A 13890-nucleotide genomic window follows, 5' to 3' on the forward strand; every position below is an offset into this window, starting at 1 on the left:
TTCTACGATGGGGTAAAATGCATGATGCTGACAGAGATAATCATTTATCTCTACGCTTCAGATAGCCACAGTCTTGACGGCCAGAGCTTTGCACACTCTTTTCTCAGTGTGAGGGCAAATCTTAATTCCTATTTACCTACCACTCCCCAAAGACCTCGCTAATGAAACACGTGCTTACTGTTTGGGGAAATATTTTGACTTATAATAAAACCTTAATTTGCCCATAGAAATCCTCACCTTTAATAGAAAATATGGGATTTTTTCATAGATATGGGGTTTTTACGCTCTTGCCTCCCAAATTATACTTCATATGTTTTGCTAACAACACCGGTTCCTCTGCGATCATGTTAGCTTCCTTGACAAATGATAATAGAAAAAATAGCACACAATGTTTATAGAGCCCATGTCAGGAAATCCAAAGATGGGAGTAATGTGTTATTTGTCCACATCTCTGGAATTATATTCTCCAAAAGTATAAGGGAGCCTTTGCATGTTCTATAGTCTTGGCTAAATTATCCTTTAACTTAGAAAGAAAGTAGAAATCTGTCATCCCCTCCACTCTGTGATTCCTCTGGGTTCTTTTGCGGTGCTTATGGTTACCATCATGAATTATGGAGAATCTCTGAACCACCACCCCTGCCTTCCTTCAAGGCGTCATAACGTGAAGTAAAGCTTCTAATAGGGAAAAAGATGTTCTTTTCCTATCCTGGTGTCTGTCTACAACTATACAAGATGTTCCTGTTCTTGTTATCTGGTGCTTAAAATCTGTTGAAAGGAATGCTTTGCCTTTTCTTCACAAACCTGAGTGTCCTCCTTGTGCAGAGGTCATGCAAATCTTCTCCAGATTGTTCCAATTTTAGTATATGTGCTGCCGAAGCAAGCCCTGTTCTGCCTTTTAACTGGAAGAATTTTCAGTACCATATTCTTTAATTCGCTGAAAAGTTCTGTTATGCAAGGAGTTTGACCTCTTTCAACAACTTTTTCTCCACCTATGGGGAGGACCATATGGTTTCTGCCCTTTACACAGAGCTGTAAAACAGCCTTGCACAGCCGGCATAAACTGGCATGGTTAGGACATACTTTTTTAAATATGTTGCTTGGTTTAATTAATTTATTAATATTGGTAAGGATCTAAGTTCATGTAAATGTATTTTATTTTCTTATGATATTTTTGATCTGGTTTTGGGGGGGAGACCTGGTTACTGCTTGCCTCAAAAATAAGCTCTGAAGTTTTTCTTCCTCTTTGATTTTCAGAAAGTGTTTGCATACTATTGGTATTATTTCTTCATTGGATGTTTGATAGAATTGCCCCTGTCCACCCAATCTTCTCTGCGTGACAAGCCCTTTAATTATGAATTCAATTTCTTTTCATGATACAGGTCTATTTTATTAATCAGGGCCCTCCAGAGAAACAGAACTAATAAGATGCACCAATATGGACAATGAAATTTATTATACAGACTTGGCATGTGTGGTTGTGGAGGCTGAAGAGTCCCAAGTTCTGCAATCAGCAAGCAGGAGACCAGAGATCCAATGTGTAGTTTGGGTCCAAATCCAAAGACCTAAGTAACAGGAGAACCTACTACAAGGTAAGGTTTTAAGGATAGGGTTTATTTTTAATTATTTACATTTCATTGTTACATATATTTTGTGGCAAATGCATCAGAAAAATCACACTCTGGCACAGATTGCCTATTGCATAACTCCAAGTAGCATTTACAGTATGGTCTGAAATGAATGATTTCCTAGAAATTGTACCTGATCAGTTGTACGGATCAGTGGTCCTGAGACACGTTTTACAGGAGCAGACTGGTGTCCTAAATCTTCAACAGACTTCCTGATGTTTCTTTTTCTTCATGCAAAGAAGGTGGTGACATGATGATAGTCCTGATGGCATAAGCATTGTATGCTTAATTCATTATGTTCAAAGGTAATACATTGACGGAAAGAATAGGCGACCCCACCAAAGCCAACATTAACAGACCCATGACCTTCATATTGTTGAGGACAGTTCAGCCCCTCTTTGCTATGTAGACACAGATATATTTTCAAGAGTAGAAACTAGAATAAATCTAGGAGCTGCTCATTGAAGGTGTATATTAAACAACTTAAATAGGTTGGGAAGCCACGCCATCACAATCATGATATACAGAAGTTATGGAGAGTCCACACTTGTTGGAAGTTAAGTGAGCTACCACCTGTGGAGAAATTGGGACACACAACAGATGAGCATATGGTGTTTCTTTTGCTCATGGCCTTAGGTCTCCTGATGTCCTATGGACCCTTCAGTCTACTTTTGTCTTCTTCTCATCCAAACATCTACACCTACTTAAGCACCTCTTCAATTTCTGCACAGTCCAATCTTGTGTGTATGGATTACAGGGGTAGAACTGAGCACTAGGCTTCTATTGCTTCTAGAAGCACTGAGCTTCTAATACAGATGTTTAACCTGAAGCAGGGGACTTTTATATGTTTTGTACTGCTTAATAACAATGGAGAGGTAAATATAAAAATGGCAGAGAATGTCCCAGAACACATTCCAAGTCTTTTAGACTGCAGACATTCACTGAGATCACGTCACAGCAGACAGCATTTGCATCTAAATGCAGAGACTCTGAGTGGACATGTCCAAGCACAAAGAGGATGGGCCTCAAAATCATAATCCCCTGCCAATTAAAATCATGTATACAGGGATGCCTGGCGGGCTCAGTCAGAAGGGCATGAGACTCTTGATCTCAGGGTCTTGAGTTTGAGCCCGATGCTGGGTGTAGAGACCACTTAAATACAATTTTTAAAAAAGGTAAATAACTCTGAAAAAATAAACTAAAATCATGGATAAAGAAAAGATTGAAGGATTAAGCGAAGTGAGCTCCTGCCATTGGCACTGCTTCCTATCCTTCATAAGTGATTTGCATTTCTCAATGGTGATAAAATATCACATCCTAGGGGCACCTGGGTGGCTCAGTGGGTTAAAGCCTCTGCTTTTGGCTCAGGTCATGATCCCAGGATTCTGGGATCGAGCCCCTCATCAGGCTCTCCGCTCAGCGGGGAGCCTGCTTCCTCTTCTTTCTCTGCCTGCTTCTCTGTGATCTCCATCTGTCAAATAAATAAATAAAATCTTAAAAAAAATCACATCCTGGCTTCCTCAACAGATCAAATATAAGTCAGTGTGCTGCAAAATTAACCACATATTATACAGAGGCTCAAATTTGCAGCTATATTTACACAATGACATGAGCTCCTGTTATCTGGGTTTTTCCTGATACCACTAACATGAAAACTGTTGATTAGCAAACATTGCTTTATTGAAGCTTATGTGATTCGGAATATCTTTTCAACCCTTTCGGAGTCCATAGCTTGACTTTGACTTTGTCCTCAGTGTATCAGTCAGGATAGGGGCCACGCAATGTCTGTGGAGAGAATCTTGGACTTTGTCAACACGCAGACTTTTCATTTTTTACCTTATGGAGACAGGAATCACATTCATTGAATGAAATCATCGGCATCCATTCTTCTCTACCTAAATAAAGGTTTTAGTTAGTTTCACCTGATACCCATATCTTCACATGACCAGTAACTTACAGCCTAGAGAAAGGTGTCCAGTCAGGGTCAAGGCCTTGACCTTCTTCCTTCAACTGGTCTTTCAGTGGTAATCTCTGCATTTCTGCTACCTGCATTGAGAATAAATTCTGGAAGTCGTTTTGTATATGTAGATAAAGATCAGGAGCTCTTTTCACTGGATTTGGAAATCCTTGCAACAATGAGCGAGTCATCTGTTTTCTGTGTCATAAATGAATCTTGTCCAAATTGATTGCAAAGATTATTAGCCATACTTCTGCTAATGTGGCACTCACAGTATTTATCCTAGGCTGACATACATCTGCAAGAGACTCAGAAAACCACTCTTATTTCACAGTCTTTAAACTGACAAATGATTATACATGTGTGTGCATGACATTTAAAAGAAAAGTGGGCCACCTGGGTGGTCACAGGGAATATGCAACTAATATGATAAAATTATGATAAACACAAGAAGTATTTCAGGGATCAGATCTCATTATAGCATCACCGTCTATGTTGACTGATACAATAGTAGTCAACAAAAGAAGATACAAACAAGCATAACAAATATCATGGAAGACAAGGGGTGTTAGAGAGGAGAAGGGAGTTGGGGTAAATTGGAAGGGGAGGTGAATCATGAGAGACTATGGACTCTGAAAAACAATCTGAGAGGTTTGAAGTGGCGGGGGTTGGGAGGTTGGGGTACCAGGTGGTGGGTATTATAGAGGGCACGGATTGCATGGAGCACTGGGTGTGGTGAAAAAAATAATGAATACTGTTTTTCTGAAAATAAATAAATTAATTAATAAAAAAAAAGATACAAACAAGCTTTTGTCCTTACATTGTTTTATTTTTCCATTTTCCATCTGCATGCCTACAGGTTACAGAAGCATATCCTCACATCTGTACTTCTGTCTCAGGTGTTATAGTGTAAGACTGTGTCCTTCTTCTTAAGACTTTTATAGAATGAGAGCTGAGACAGCAAGCCTTGACAAGGACGTCCTGAAACCTATTTCAGGAAAAATAATGCAGAAAGCTGTAAATAAGCCAAAGCATCATTCAGAATCATTTCACCTAAATCCTCAGAGTTTTATTCCCATCCTATTCCTAAAGGTGTATCCTGGCCTCCAAAGTCTATCCCACACTACCGAGTTGCTGTTATTTAATACATAGGCCCCAGAGTGGGCACCGTAGAAGTCAATGTCAGTCCCTACATTGCCAAGTTATCCGGGGATCCAGCTACGTGTCATGGTGTGTGTGAACATTTTCCAGCTTATTTTTCTGTGTCCACAGAATTTATAGAAGGTAAAGGAAAAAGAAAATCTATCCGTTAAAAGATATCCAGGATGACACAAACTAAGAAGAGATATGAGTTTGTGGCTTTCCTTTTCTGTCTTGAATGTGGAAAAATTAGCCTGGCTATTTCTGGAAACTTAGCTACTTATGAGAGTCTAGAAATTTAATCTGTGCCTGTTGGACATGTAATATATATTTGGATGTGTGTGATTTTATGTCTGTCTATACATAAATGTGTAAAGATTTCACAAGAGAATATACCTAAGATTTTCTACAGGTATGGGAGGGGGATCATTGTGTTTTCCAAAAATGTATTTAGCATTCTTTTTTAAGACACTTCTGTGAGGTTAAATCTACATTTTCTCTCTTACTGCTTTAAAAAAAATCATTTGTATTTATCTGAGCAAACCGTTGTCGATTTGTGACTTTATTTTTCTTTCTTTTTTTAAAAAATTTTATTTTATTTAAATTCAATTGATTAACATAGGGTTGTGACCTTATTTTTCAAGGTTATTTTCATCTCTGTGTGGCTAGATTCTAAGACCTGGTCAAGCCAAAGTAAGAAAAATTACTGTGAACCACTCCTGAATGACTCACTTAAAATAAATGTGTGCCTGTTTCTTTTTTTCTTTTCCTGCCCCTTAGAATGCACACACAGGGACTGGAATTGAAATAACAGGCAAGGATACAGACATGAAATTCACAGGCTGAAGACACTAAGACTGTTCAACCATCCCTGATTTTCTAAAGATATTTTCTTTTCATAAGCTCAAAGGCCAACACTGCAAAACCCAGAACTGTTTGACATCTGAAACAATTCCCAGATCTCCCTGCACCCTCAGGAAGTGAGGTACAAAAATCAAGCAACCCCCCAAAAAGGGAAAACTCCTCAATACCCAGAGGATAGTAAATAAAGGGCTATTTCATAAGTGAGCAGAGGAGAAAGCCACACCATTGCTTGGATTTCTCAGAATCAGATAACTCCTATGGATGGGCAACATTAAGGTTATCAATGACTTGTTTATGAAAGTGGAGATGTTATTATTATTATTAAATTTTATTTTAGTGCAAAAGGTGCTTTTTTTTTAAAAAAAAGAAAGGAAAAAAGACTTTATTTACTTATTTGTTTATTTGACAGAGTGAGAGCACAAGCAGGGGGAACAATAGAGGAAGAGGGAGAAGCAGACTCCCTGCTGAGCAGAGAGCCCAATGGGGCTCCATCCCAGGAACTGGAGATCACAACCCCAGCCGAAGGCAGATGCTTAATCATCTGAGCCAGCCAGCTGCCCAAAAAAAGTGCTTTTATTTTAGCACAGGAATGGGCCCCATGTGTAGAAAGAGTTGCAGGGGGATTGTGAGGTACGACTGATTGATTGTTATTATTTTTAATACTCCTACATTTTAGTTTTGAGTGGAAGCAAGTGCAGTTAATAGGACTTCTACTTCATAACTTCTTAAATAACAGATAAGTAATTCCAGAATTGTAGGAGGAAAGGGCAAATCACTCAAAAGTCCTGCACTTTGAGCCAAGTATAAAAATGCATGAGGGGTGCCTGGGTGGCTCAGTGGGTTAAGCCTCTGCCTTAGCTCATGTCATGATCTCGGGGTCCTGGGATCGAGCCCCGCATTGGGCTCTCTGTTCAGCAGGGAGCCTGCTTCCCCTTCTCTCTCTCTGCCTGCCTCCCTGCCTACTTGTGTTCTCTCTCTGTCAAAATAAATAAATAAAATTTTTAAAAATGCATGAGACTTTCATTTTTCCAAGCATTTTCCACCTTGATGAGTGGAGAAGTGCATTCACTTTGGGGGAGGAAAGCTGAGCATGACATTTGGGTGGCCAGGGAACACAATGTGAAAGGAAATACTGGTTGTCTACCAATTTTCAATATCGTCTGCCTCCTTGAATAGCAGAACTCCTCGGTTTAATTTACACAAACAACTGCCTAGCTAACGACTAAATTATGCAATTTCCCTTGTAATTGTGTGTGGCCACATGACAAAGATCTGGGCGTATATTGCAGACATAAAGGAAAGAGCCCGAAAAAGCAACTTCTACCCACAAAGGAAAGCCACACAACTCAGGAGGTTCAAGTTACACTATAAGGTGTGGACTGCCTGCTTGTGAGCTGTTACAAGAAAGGAAAATTAAAGGACAACTTTAAGGCATTTTGGAGGTAGTCTGAGTTTACAGCACCAACCCCACAGTAGTATCATTGATCTCTTCATAGGGTAATACTACTAATCCTGCTTTAAGTCATTTAAGGGAAGGACTGACTTTTGTCTCCTTGCCATGTTACACAGTCCAATACAGAAGTAGGGATGCTGTGTGTGTTAAATACACAAATCAATGAATCCATAAGCTAACCAAAAAATGGTGTCAACATGGGTGGAAGTTTCTGGTTATCCTAGGCATCCATCAGTGTGCTAGAAAGTGTGGTCAGCCTATACAGAGAGGTCCTCAGAAATTCTACAGCACCTGTTTCATCTTTGTTCCACTCCAAAATTATACAAATAATCACAGCCCAGATCCCTCAATGATCAACTGCACCTTCATTCTCTCAAAAACAACTACTAACCCGGGGGAGCCTGGGTGGCTCAGTGGGTTAAGCCTCTGCATTCGGCTCAGGTCATGATCCCAGGGTCCTGGGATCGAGCCCCACATTGGGCTCTTGGCTTAGCAGGGAGCCTGCTTCCCTTCCTCTCTCTCTGCCTGCCTCTCTGCCTACTTGTGATCTCTGTCAAATAAATAAATAAATAAATAAATAAATAAATAAATAAAATCTTCAAAACAAAACAAAACAAAAAAACCAGCTACTTACCCGATCAGTTCTCTCGCCATCTGCATTATAGGTGAGTATGGACAGGGATAGCATAATTGAAAATTGCAAACAGTTTAGTATTATGAGTATAACCATGAGACCCTGTTAAAGAGAATACAATTTGATTGAGTTGGGTTTTACTCCCATAGCCTTACAAAAACCTCTCTCCCAGACCTCCCCCTTAGGACTTTGGAGGGGACCATCTTCGCATTACATAAAATGGTGATACCAGGCTGGATCTGAATTTAAAAATATAATGTGGTGCTTTTGAAGAAGAACTGAATTTCAGAGGGAAAAAAATTTAAAAAGCCAGTGTTCCTATGAATTTTAACAGAACAGTGACTGCAATAAAAAAAAAAAAAAAAGCCATGGTTACTTTCCTGTGTCCACAATGATCGTTTTATAAGTTACTATTCTAATATTGTTCATTCTCAGTAAAAAATACGCAATGTCGACAAGCACAAGTCTTTTCAGTGGATAGGGGATTCAAGGAGAAACGGTAAGGGATCCAAATACCCGTCCTGAATCTGGTCTCGTAACTAAAACCAGAAATCTCTTAGAGTTGAAGGCTTTTTTATAATTTATCTGAAAGATGTGAAATTGTCCATAAGGCCAAAAATGGTGTCTCAAAAATGTTGTCAGTCCTTTTAGCAGATGTGTGGTAGCTGGCAATTGTGATCTTAATCTGCTTTTACTTGGACCAGGGGCATTTTCCCATGTGCTTATTTGCAATCTGTCTATCTTTGTCAAAGCGTCTTTTCCATCTTTTACCCATTTTTTTCAACTTTTATATAGAAATAATTATAGGAAGCTACAGGCAGTTGCTAAGAGAGCACAAGGTGATTCCATTTACCCTTACCCACTCTCCTCCAATGGCAGTAGCCAACGTGTCCATGGTGCAACATCAAAACCAGAAAATTAACATTGGTGTAACGTATATGTGTGTGTGGTTCTGTGAGATTGTATAACATGCGTGGCTTTGTGGTAACCACCACCATGATTAAGGCACAATATCATTCCATCTCCACAATGATATCCCTCTTTCCTTCCGCCATCATAACCCCTGCTCACCACGATTCTGTTGTCTGTGTCTATAATGTTGCCATCTGGAGAATGTCATGCAAATGGAATCATACAATATGTGATATTTGGAGACTGGCTTTTCACTCAGCATCCTCCTCTTGAGATCCCAAGAAGTTGTTTTTATGAATGAGTGGTTCATTCCTTCTATTTACGGAGTCGTATTCTGTTGTATGAGTGTATCATGATTAAATCATTGATCTCGAAGTGTCTGGAGAGCACTTGCTTGTTATCAATCTTTGTAAGTAGCTGCTCTGAGAGTATGAAGATGCTCTGAAGAACCAAGTACAGATTATGCCTGGAATTCAGTTTTTATCTTTCTGAGACTTATGTATAGGAGTGAGACTATGTATCTTTGGTTTTTTAGAAAATTGATAAACTCTTTTCCTGAGGGTTATTTTCCAGAGTATCATTTTATCTCTCCACTGGCAATGGATAAAGGCTCCAGCTTTTCTGCATTCAGTGTTGTCACTATTTTTTTAAAATTTATATATTGTGTTAGGGAGGTAGTCATACCTTGTCATAGTCTTAATGTGCATTTACCTAAAGAACAGTCATGTTAAATGTCTTTTCATGTCCGATTTGACCCATGCGCATATTTTCTTCTGCAAAACGATCTTTCATATCGTTTGCCCACTTTTGAATTGGATTGTTGGTGATTTGTTCTTGTGAATTCTTTCTGTATTCCAGATGTATGCTCCAGGGGCCAGTCCTTTGGCAAACATGTGTTTTGCAACCATTTTGTTCCAGTCCGTTTTTCTTTTCATTTTTATTTTATGAGTTCAATCCTATTTTGTTCATTTTTCCCCCCAAATCATCTTTATCATTATAAATCACCTTTTTTTTGGTCTTTTTAAAAATTTTCTTCTTTTTTTTTAAATTTTTTATTTTTTCAGTGTAACAGTATTCATTATTTTTGCACCACACCCAGTGCTCCATGCAATCTGTGCCCTTTCCAATACCCACCACCTGTATCCCCCAACCTCCCATCCCCCGCCCCTTCATAACCCCTAGATTGTTTTTCAGAGTCCATATCTCTCATGGTTCACCTCTCCTTCCAATTTCTTTCAACTCCCTTCTCCTCTCCATCTCCCCTTGTCCTCCATGCTATTTGTTATGCTCCACAAATAAGTGAAACCATATGATAATTGACTCTCTCTGCTTGACCTATTTCACTCAGCATAATATCTTCCAATCCCATCCATGTTGATACAAAAGTTGGGTATTCATCCTTTCTGATGGAGGCATAATACTCCATAGTGTATATGGACCACATCTTCCTTATCCATTCGTCCACTGAAGGGCATCTTGGTTCTTTCCACAGTTTGGCGACCGGGGCCATTGCTGCTATAAACATTGGGGTACAGATGGCCCTTCTTTTCACTACGTCTGTATCTTTGGGGTAAATTCCCAGTAGTGCAATTGCAGGGTCATAGGGAAGCTCTATTTTTAATTTCTGGAGGAATCTCCATACTGTTCTTCAAAGAGGCTGCACCAACTTGCATTCCCACCAACAGTGTAAGAGGGTTCCCCTTTCTCCACATCTCCTGCAACACATGTTGTTCCTGTCTTGCTAATTTTGGCCATTCTAACTGGTGTAAGGTGGTATCTCAATGTGGTTTTAATTTGAATCTCCCTGATGGCTAGTGATGATGAACATTTTTTCTTGTGTCTGATAGCCATTTGTATGTTATCCCTAGTTGTATACTTTATTCTAAAATCTACTGTGATAGTAGTTCACAGACTCACTTTCTTTTCATGATATGTTTTTTTCTTTCCTTTACTTCAAATATACCTGTCTCTGTAAATTTATAGTGTATTTCTTAGAGGGAACACAGAGCTTGGTCTTTTTTTTTTTTTTTTAATCCAATCTGTCCATCTCTGGCTTTCATTTTGGCTACTTATATTTACTGTGATCACTTATATGGTTAGCCTTGAGACTTTCACCTTATTATTTAATTTATCCTATCTTTATTTTTATTTCCCTTTCTCTGCTTGCTGCCTTCTTTTGGATTAATTATGAATTTTTGTGATCTCAGATGATCTCCTATTTTTGCTTATTAGATATAATTCCTTGTGCTATTATTGTGGTTGTTTTAGGATGTGTAATATATATATTTAAACATAAATTAATTTTATTTTTAAATTTTAATTTTAACATAATTAAAAATAATAATCTATATTCAATCAATAGTATAACACTTTATCTGTAATATAAGAACCCTATAATCATATATTCTCCACCCTCGTGGACTGGATGCTTTTGTTATTTTAGACATGATTTATACCCCAGATACATTTTTAAGTACCCCAGATAAATTGCTATTATTTTTGTTTAAAGGATCAATTATCTTTGAAAGATATTTAAATAACACAGAATTCTTATAAATTTATTCACGTTATCACTATTTATGGTGTTTGTGCCTTAGATGCTCATCTCCATCTGGCTATATTTTTCTTCTTCTTGAAGAACTTAACACTTTTTTGGTAATGTAGGTCTCTGGTGATAAATTATTTTCGCCTTTGCACGTCTTCAAACATGTTTATTGGGCCGTCACGTTGAAAGATATTTTCACTGGACATGGAATTTAAGAGTGACAAATTTCTTTTCTTTCGGTATTTTAAAATTTTGCTTCACTCTGTCCTCCTTTGTGTTGTTTCTGATATGAAATCTGCTGTCATTGGATGTACGATAGGTGTTCCCCCACCCCCGCCCCGCTGCTTTTCAGATTTTCTTTCAGTCATTGATTTTGAGAAATTTCACGATGATGTGCCTTGATATAGTTTGTTTTCTTTTTTTTTTTTTTAATTGTTTATTTATTTGACAGAGATCACAAGTGGCAGAGAGACAGGCAGAGAGAGAAAGGAGGAAGCAGACTCCCCACTGAGCAGAGCTGGATGTGGGGCTCAATCCCAGGACCCTGGGATCACGACCTGAGCCAAAGGCAGAGGCTTTAACCCACTGAGCCACCCAGGCGCCCCTTGTTTGTTTGTTTTCTTACACTCAGAGTTCATTCAGTTTCTTGTGTTCTGTGAGTATACAAGTTTTAAGAAGTTTTGGAAACATTTACCCAACACTTCTTCAAATATTTTTTTCTGTCCCCCTTTCCCTTTCTGTGGGGAACCCCAGTTACATGTCTCTTTAATAGCTTGTAGTTATTTCATTGTTCACTGATGCTCTTTTAATATTTTCACATTTATTTTGTGTCTATCTTTTTCACTTTGGAGAGTTTTTTATATTATTTCTTCAAGGTCATTAATGGTATTTTATTAGTATTTATTTTCTTGAATGTTTATTCTGTCCTTAATCCTATCAGCCAGTGTTTCTTTTCAAACATCCAAAAGTTTTCTTACTTTTTTTTTTGTTTGTTTGTTTTAAGTAGGCTCCCTGCCTGGCGTGGGGCCTAGTGTGGGGCAAGAACCTACAACCCTGAGATCCAGACTTGAGCTAAGATGAAGAGCTGGATGCTCAAACACTGTGCCACCCGGGTTCCCCACACATGGTAGTTTTCTTCTCTAGAAGTCTGATGTGGGACTTCTAAGAAAATATTTTCCATGTCTGTACCTAACTGTTGGAAGTATGGAACGCTGCATAATGTAACTCTTAACATCATTGTCTGCTAATTCTAACATCTGTGTCTTTTGTAAGTCTGTTTCAATTGATTTATTTTATTATGGGACATATTATTCTGGTTCTTTGTATGTCAATACAATGTTTTTATTAAATGTGAGACGTTGTACTTTTATCATGTTGGATATAGGATCTTTTTACAGGCTGACAGGTAGCAACAGACATTGTGCCTGGCCTTATGTGAATGTTGGGTGCTGTTCCCTCTAATCATCTGGGGTTATCCTTTCTCTGCCCTCAGGTATTCTTTCATGAGCATGCACTGATAAGTACTGCAATTAATATTTAAAGGGAAGCTACTGTATATATCTAGAATTATCTCTGTTTGCAGATCTCTCTTCTCAAGTGCTCTGTCCTGCAAACTCCAGATGCTTTGGTGTCTCCTGATTCTCAACTTCCCCCATCTCCTCAACTCAGAGAGTCTTCCTGCTTCCACCTGGATTCTCCAACCCTGTGCTGTGGCCAGAAACGCTCATAAGTCAGTACATGGGAGCAGTCATTAGGCTTGCTTCATTTGTCTATCATCCCCAGAAATCGAATTTTTTGTCACTGTCAATGTCCAGTGTCTTGAAAATCATTGTTTTATATACTTCATATATTTCATCTATTTCCTGAGTTTTTATGTTCATATATTTCATATATTTCTTGAGTTTTGTTGGTGGTAGTGTTTCCAGTCAAAGTCCCTATTATTCCAACTTGTCCAGAACCAGTAATCCTCCAATCTTCTTATTTTTGTTAAAAAGAAATTTGCCAAGTATAATATATATTTATCTTCTTCTTCCTTAGATAGTCAATCTCCCTTTCTTCCACATGACTGTAAAGTAGAAGGTCTGCTCATGGGTACTGGTAATGTAGATAAAATATAAATCCTGAAGGCAATGTTACTCTATTTATTGTTTTTAATTATGTAAGTAATGCATATTTATTATAGAAAATTTGTGGAAGAATTAATGTAAAGTAAACAATGGAAATCACCACAGTCATGGTGGTGAAATAAATAATAACATTGGTCCATTTGTTGGCCATTTTTCCTGAAGGTATCCAACTGGGATGAAGGAATATTGGGCTTTATGCCCTGGTAATGCTCATATGGAATGGAAATATCTTGCCTCTTGTTAAAAGGACATCAAATTTAGGTAGAAATTATGAATAAACCTCAAGTGCAGGAATTTTTTTTTTTTTTTTTTTTTTTAAAGACTTGTGCCTGTGCTATCCGATCTCCTCATTCTGGGCCTCAGAAGTTGTCAGGCTTTTCAACATTCAGAAGAAAAATACTTACAGTTGCAACTGATTTGATACCAGGACATAAATCTCTGTTACAGTCCAGGAAGATGATTTTTATTAAGTTGTTGGAGAGAAGAAGAATTCCAGCGTGGGAAACAGTTGTGCTAAGAGTGTTAGCTCTCACGTTTCCTCTCAGCTGAAATACAAAAAAAAAGTCCATTCACCAAAAATATTCAGGACCCTTTACTTCTATGTTCTTTTTTTTTCTATTTTTATTTTTTTGTT

At 38.2% G+C, this 13890-nt stretch overlaps 1 pseudogene; it reads right to left on the reverse strand.

Annotated features, from left to right (window-relative positions):
- Positions 1-771: 771 nt before the first annotated feature.
- Positions 772-884, reverse strand: LOC116600435 (annotated as a pseudogene).
- Between the last annotated feature and the right edge of the window lie 13006 nt (positions 885-13890).

This window comes from Mustela erminea, chromosome 9, assembly GCF_009829155.1.
Source record: "Mustela erminea isolate mMusErm1 chromosome 9, mMusErm1.Pri, whole genome shotgun sequence".
Classification (NCBI taxonomy): Eukaryota; Metazoa; Chordata; class Mammalia; order Carnivora; family Mustelidae; genus Mustela; species Mustela erminea.